The sequence below is a fragment of the Pongo pygmaeus genome, chromosome 3 (assembly GCF_028885625.2).
Source record: "Pongo pygmaeus isolate AG05252 chromosome 3, NHGRI_mPonPyg2-v2.0_pri, whole genome shotgun sequence".
NCBI classification, from domain to species: Eukaryota; Metazoa; Chordata; class Mammalia; order Primates; family Hominidae; genus Pongo; species Pongo pygmaeus.
In genome coordinates this window covers 63,275,211-63,281,439 of record NC_072376.2, presented here as the reverse complement: position 1 = coordinate 63,281,439, position 6,229 = coordinate 63,275,211, and the positions used below count along the sequence as shown (strand labels likewise).

General features: G+C 34.7%; 1 long non-coding RNA gene across 14 annotated transcripts in view; it reads right to left on the bottom strand.

Moving 5' to 3' along the window:
* Nucleotides 1–853: 853 nt before the first annotated feature.
* Nucleotides 854–6,229, bottom strand: part of LOC129034779 (uncharacterized) — a 135,803-nt gene continuing 130,427 nt past the window's right edge. For 11 of the 14 annotated variants that reach the window (XR_010126278.1, XR_010126283.1, XR_010126284.1 and 8 more), the window contains one exon: nt 4,944–6,031. This is a non-coding gene — a long non-coding RNA (uncharacterized LOC129034779). Of the gene's footprint in view, nt 1,302–2,476; nt 3,103–4,317; nt 6,032–6,229 lie in introns of those variants that run through there. The other 3 variants (XR_010126277.1, XR_010126279.1, XR_010126286.1) reach the window with 3 other exon arrangements.

Here is a 6,229-nt window from a genome sequence, read left to right as displayed (position 1 = left end):
AAAATGAGGAGTTCATGTCCTTTGTAGGGACATGGATGAAATTGGAAATCATCATTCTTAGTAAACTATCACAAGAACAAAAAACCAAACACCTCATGTTCTCACTCATAGGTGGGAATTGAACAATGAGAACACATGGACACAGGAAGGGGAACATCACACTCTGGGGACTTTTGTGGGGTGGGGGGAGGGGGAAGGGATAGCATTGGGAGATATACATAATGCTAGATGAGGAGTTAGTGGGTGCAGTGCACCAGCATGGCACATGTATACATATGTAACTTACCTGCACATGGTGCACATGTACCCTAAAACCTAAAGTATAATAATAATAAATAAATAAATAAATAAAATAAAATAAAATAAAATAAAATAAAAAAAGATAGGCTAAAAAAACACCTAGGACTATTTGTAGACTCTTCTTATAAATAAAAGGCTAAATGAATCTGGCTGGGGGTGGTGATTCATGCTTGTAATTTCAGCACTTTGGGAGGCTAGGCGGGTAGATCTCCTGAGGTCAGGAGTGCAAGACCAGCCTGAGCAACATGGAGAAACCCCGTTGGTACTAAAAAATTCAAAAATTAGCCAGGCGTGGTAGTGCATGACTTTAATCCCAGCTACTCGGGAGGCTGAGGCTGGAGAATCCTTGAACCTGGGAGGCAGAGGTTGCAGTGAGCCAAGATCATGCCATTGCACTCTAGCCTGGGTAACAAGAGCGAAACTCCAAAAAAAAAAATTGCTTAATCTTTCTTCAGGGGTATTTTGTAAACATTACAGAGAATTTTCCTAAACATCCATTTAGCTGGACTGTAGAGAATTTAATTTAAAAATTATATATTTATTCTCTGCTTGCCGAAAGCTACATGCACAAATTACTATAACTGGAAATTGTGTGATACATCTAGCATTCTGTAACAGCCTGTGTCACATAACAAAACCTGCACCTGCCTGCAGGAAATTTTGCCTCACCAGCTCACTTTAGGGACTTTTCACTCTTTGTTGCAAGGTCCCCCCTCCTTCTGTAATGATAAAGCTGTTACTTACAGATTGATTGCTGGGTGGTTTTACTCAATTCAGGATAACTAATAGTCCTATGAATCAGAAGCTTCTGACCCAAGTGCTGGATATCCCTTTATGTGATCTACATAACAATAACTCTAAAGAGAATCTTTATTCAAAAACACATATGTTATGTGAGTCCTCCAACTGATGTGTCACCTGACAAGTTTTTGCAGTTTTTTTGGAATGACAGGTTGTTTTCTGTCTGTTGGATGTCTGGTTACTCAGATTTTCCATGGAGTCTGCAAATGGCAAAGATAGTTTTTTAAAAGAGGTTAAATAACCATGAATTTTTTTCTTCTTCAGGTGAGAGAGGACTAGCTTTCTGGACTCAGTGCGTTATAGTGATTGATACTGTCACATGAAGACAAATCAGAGAGAGGGGGACTGAATCTCCAGGAACTTTCATTCTTCCATATAGTGCAGTGTCATTGTTCCCAATTAGCAGGAATATTTAACCTAGAAAGAAACCTAAGAATAACATCCTTTTCAATGAAAAGATGTTATAGTTTTTGTGCTGTTAACTCCCCAAATTCACAATCATTGAAATATGTTTCAATTAATACATTATATTTATACATAATTAACACAAGGAACTACATTTCCCTTTTGATTCATCAGTTATTTTGTTATAACTTTCATAAACAAAAGGATTCTCACAATAGTTTTTCATTGATTAAAATGTAGAGCCCATCAAACAAATCTAATTATTTGTATAACCCTTCCTTTTTTAGGTGGAACAGCAAACTTTTTTGCTACTTTGTAGCTATACTAGGAAAGCAAAAGATGATTTAGTTATAAAAGACATCCAAAGAATTTATTATTCTGAATCTGAAATTTGAATTTCAGAATGCACAGTTAAGAATTTTTAGAGGAGATAATATAAGAACTAAAGTCTTAAATATCTAAAATAAAGAAATAGTTACAATCTACATTTTCCTAATGCGTAGCACATGAAACAATGTATACTTGAACTTTAAAAATTAGGGATTCAAGAGCAGGCCAAAAGTACATAAAGTTAACAATATATGGATAATGAAAAGAAAACTCTACAATGTAGGCCAAAAATAACTGGTAAACTTAGAAAAAAAAAATTGATTTTTTTGTGTAAAAATTTTTGTATCTGAATTTGTATCTATATTTGAAAAATTTAGCTACCTGCCTTAGAGATTGGAAAATTCTTAGCAATGGCACACACACCTAAATGTGACCCAGATTTAAGGTCCACATTTCAGTCAGTGCCTTTTACAAATGGAGGTTCTATTCCTAAGGAATATTGGTTTCATTTATTCCCAGGACAATAAATTTAAAAACTAAGTCTGGCAGTCTCAATGAAATAATCCGAGCTCAGAAAACTTACCTTGATATTATGGGAAGGGTGGCCTTCCCTCTGAGCCAGTGGAGATACAAACAACAATTAGCAGTAAAGAATTTATTGTTATACATATATATAAAACATATAAATATCTTATTAAGATTATAAAACACTCTTTAAAAACCCTCTTATAAGAGTGTTTCTATCTAAATCAAATTTGTATCTTGAATCAAATTTTTATACAAATGTGTATCTCAATTTTTCAATAAACTTTTTCCTTTCTGCCTTAGAGATTGGAAAATTCTTAGCCATGGCACAGACATCTGAATGTGATCCCGACTGTGGGTCACAGTATCAATCACTCTTATAAGAGTGTTTTTTGCACAGTCTTGCATATATAACATAGCTGTATAAATATACATAAATACATATACAAACAGATGATTAGTGTAAAACTTTCCACAGCTTTAATTTTTCATTTACTGTATTACTATTTTAATAAGGCAATGTTAGTTTATAATGTATTTACCATCTTAATACACCCTGAAAGTTTTATCAATAAAGAGACAAATTATTTTCTTGTTTACAGTTTTTATCTTTCCATAGCAAATACACCTAGTGTTTTTTAACACTTACAATAATAATTATTATTATCAAATAATAATAATAATAATTACAATTCTTAATCAAAATAATTCACCTTGTTTTCTTCAAACACCAGGAGAAAACTAGAAGAAAGGAAAACATGTTGTCAGTTTTTTTTCCCATGAGAAAACTTTCTATTTTTTGTAAATTTTAAGGTGCCAAAAATAGCCACAATTGTAATGGCATTCAAATGCATTTGTACAAAGTGTAACATGAATAAATTAAAAGTTGGTTCAGCAATCACTGTTTTGCATCATTTTGATATTTAGAAATTGCAAAGTATTCAAAGACTCTATTTTAATCACTTCGATTTATCATTTGTCTAAGGTTTTAAGTCAATAAACGACCTGTATTTACAAGTTTCATTAAGTTAATTTCTTAATAGTTATATTGTAATGAGAATTTCAGAGGCATAAACTCTTTTAAGATGTTCTGTTTTACAATTCTATAGAGGTAAACATAATTTTACATCCTTTTGGAATCTTAACTCTAAGGAAACACTCATATCTTACTTGACTCATAGAATCAATATCATTAATCCAGAAGGTATTTATAAGTAAGTTAATCTTATTCTCAACATAATAGGATGTTGTGATTACACTCATTTTTATAGTAAAACCAGTGAGAAAAAAATAGTTTTCTTTAAAATCAATATTATTAGCTGACTTGCATTTGTCTAATTGAATATCTTATTATCTCAAATAGTACCTGAACTGTTATCTTGATATAATCTATAAACCTCTGATTTAATAAACTAATTTTTAAGGTCTCCAAATCATGCCAAAAGTTGAGTACCCTGATCTTATTTTGGGAAACTTTGTAACCTGGTTCATAATTTAAAATAAAAAAAAATACAGCTAAATTTTTATCCCCTTTGAGTTAAAACTTTCAGAAGGAATAAATTTACAGAGGAATAAACATATGAATTTAATATTTTCTCCTTATTTGTAGTAAGAATGTGAAAACTATTTTTTACCGACCTTTTTATTTACAATATTATAATAACAAGTATCTTTGACAAAATGGTGGATTTTTCCCACTTGAATGTTTCTTTAACTTCTAAATTATTATCATCGTCTTGCCAACAGGCATTTTCAACAAAATTTTTCTATCCTTTGGCCTCACCAAAAGAATGGACAAAATGGTAGAGGTAAGGGAGAAATGAAATGTAAGAACCAAGGACAAGTATAAATTTTTCAACAAACTTTTTTTTTCTGGCTTAGAGATTAGAATATTCTTAACAATGGCACAGACATCTGAATGTGATCCAGATCTAAGGTCCACATTTCAGTCAGTACCTTTTATAAATGGAGATGATGATGATGATTATTATTATTGTTATTATTGAGATGGAGTCTTGCTCTGTCACCAAAGCTGGAGTGCAGTGGCATGATCTCAGTTCACTGCAACCTCCACCTCCCTGGTTCAAGCGATTCTTCTGCCTCAGCCTCCTGAGTAGCTGGGACTACAGGTGTGTGCCACCATGCCTGGCTAATTTTTTATATTTTTGGTAGAGACAGGGTTTCGCTATGTTGGCCAGGCTGGTCTTGAACTCCTGACCACAGGTGATCCACCACCTCGGCCTCCCAAAGTCCTGGGATTACAAGTGTGAGCCACCATGCCCAGCCTATAGTGGAGATTCTATTCCTAAGGAATATTGGTTTTATCTATTCCCAGGACAATAAATTTGAAAACTAATTCTGACAGCCTTGATGAAATAATCAGAGCTCAGAAAAGTTATCTTGAGATTCTGGGAAGGGTGGGCTTCCTTCTGAGCCAGTAGAGATGCAAGGTGGTGAGGATGTACCCCTATTCGTTATCAAGCGAAGGGCTCTGGTTCATTGAAGCAAGAGTTTCAGACAAATCTTGGTGGAATTTGTAGTTTTTCTGAAGTCCATCAGTTAGTGACCACCAGAAATATGCATGTAGTCAAACAAAGACAGATTTATTAACTTGCCATAGAAAACAAGAATTGATCAGAGAAACAATAAAGTATTTCAGTAAGAGGGAGTTATGAGATATTCCTCCTTTCTCCATATGTAGGAATGGTAGCATATTAGATGCCATTTTGTCCATTGTGCGTGTTTTAACTTATCTTCTGGTCATCATTCCAGAAGTATTTCACATTGATGTTTAGAACTTCAAAGAACACTACTTGGTTTTCTATAGAGTCCCATGGTTTATTTAATCAGACTTTTAATGCTGGAGAATCAGTTATTTCCTATGTTTTGCTATGACAATTAGTGCTGCAGCAAAGACTGTGCATATGTCTATATATTGTTACATGTTAATCTTCAAAATAGAGTTAACTGTATAGGCCAGGTGCAGTGGCTCATGCCTGTAATCTCAGCACTTTGGGAAGCTGAGGTGGGAGGACTGTACCAGCCCAGGAGCTTGAGACCAGCCTGGGCAATATAGTGAGACCTTGTTCCTACAAAAATTTAAAAACTTAGCTGAGGGTGGTGGTGCGTGCCTGTAATCCCAACTACTCAGCAGGCAGAGGTGGGAAGATTGCTTGAGCCCAGGGGCAGGAGGCTGCAGTAAGCTGTGGTCACACTACCACACCCCAGCCTGGGCAACAGAGCAAGGCCTTATCTGAAAAAAATAAAAATAAAGCAATGAACTTGAGAAAATAGTATACATGAAAGTTGAGGATCTGAGAAATCATTGCCTCAAAACTATTTAAATCCACATTCCTAAGGAAAGTCTTCATGAATTGCCAGATTACACTTACTAAACTCTGCACAACTTGGTTTGTCAACTGAAAAGAGATAAGTTCTTTGGAGAAATCTAAAAGGCTGAACATCCCAGATCATAATAAAGTGGCACCAGGCAAGAAACAGAGCAGTAAGAATAAAGAGAGAGCCTGTCAAGCTGCTGGAATTGGCCTCATTGATGTTCCATTATGTTTTCCAATTGTTCGAACAGGTTGCTGCCAGCTTGCTTGGGATCACTCCCTCATGGATGCTCACTGTGATCATTTTCAGTGACTCAGGCAGACTTCTTCCAGTCCTGATGAAGGATCCAAAAAAAAAAAAAAAAATGAAATCCCCAACTCAGTGTTTAAAAAACAGAGTTCAAAGGAAAATAAGTTAAGAAGGAAAATGTAAGAGACTCTCTGTAAATTTAGAGCAAATGAAGTTCTAGTGTCTGGGATTAGCAAAGACTAAATTTTCCACAGGCTGGCTGTTTTCTTTTCACATGCCACCT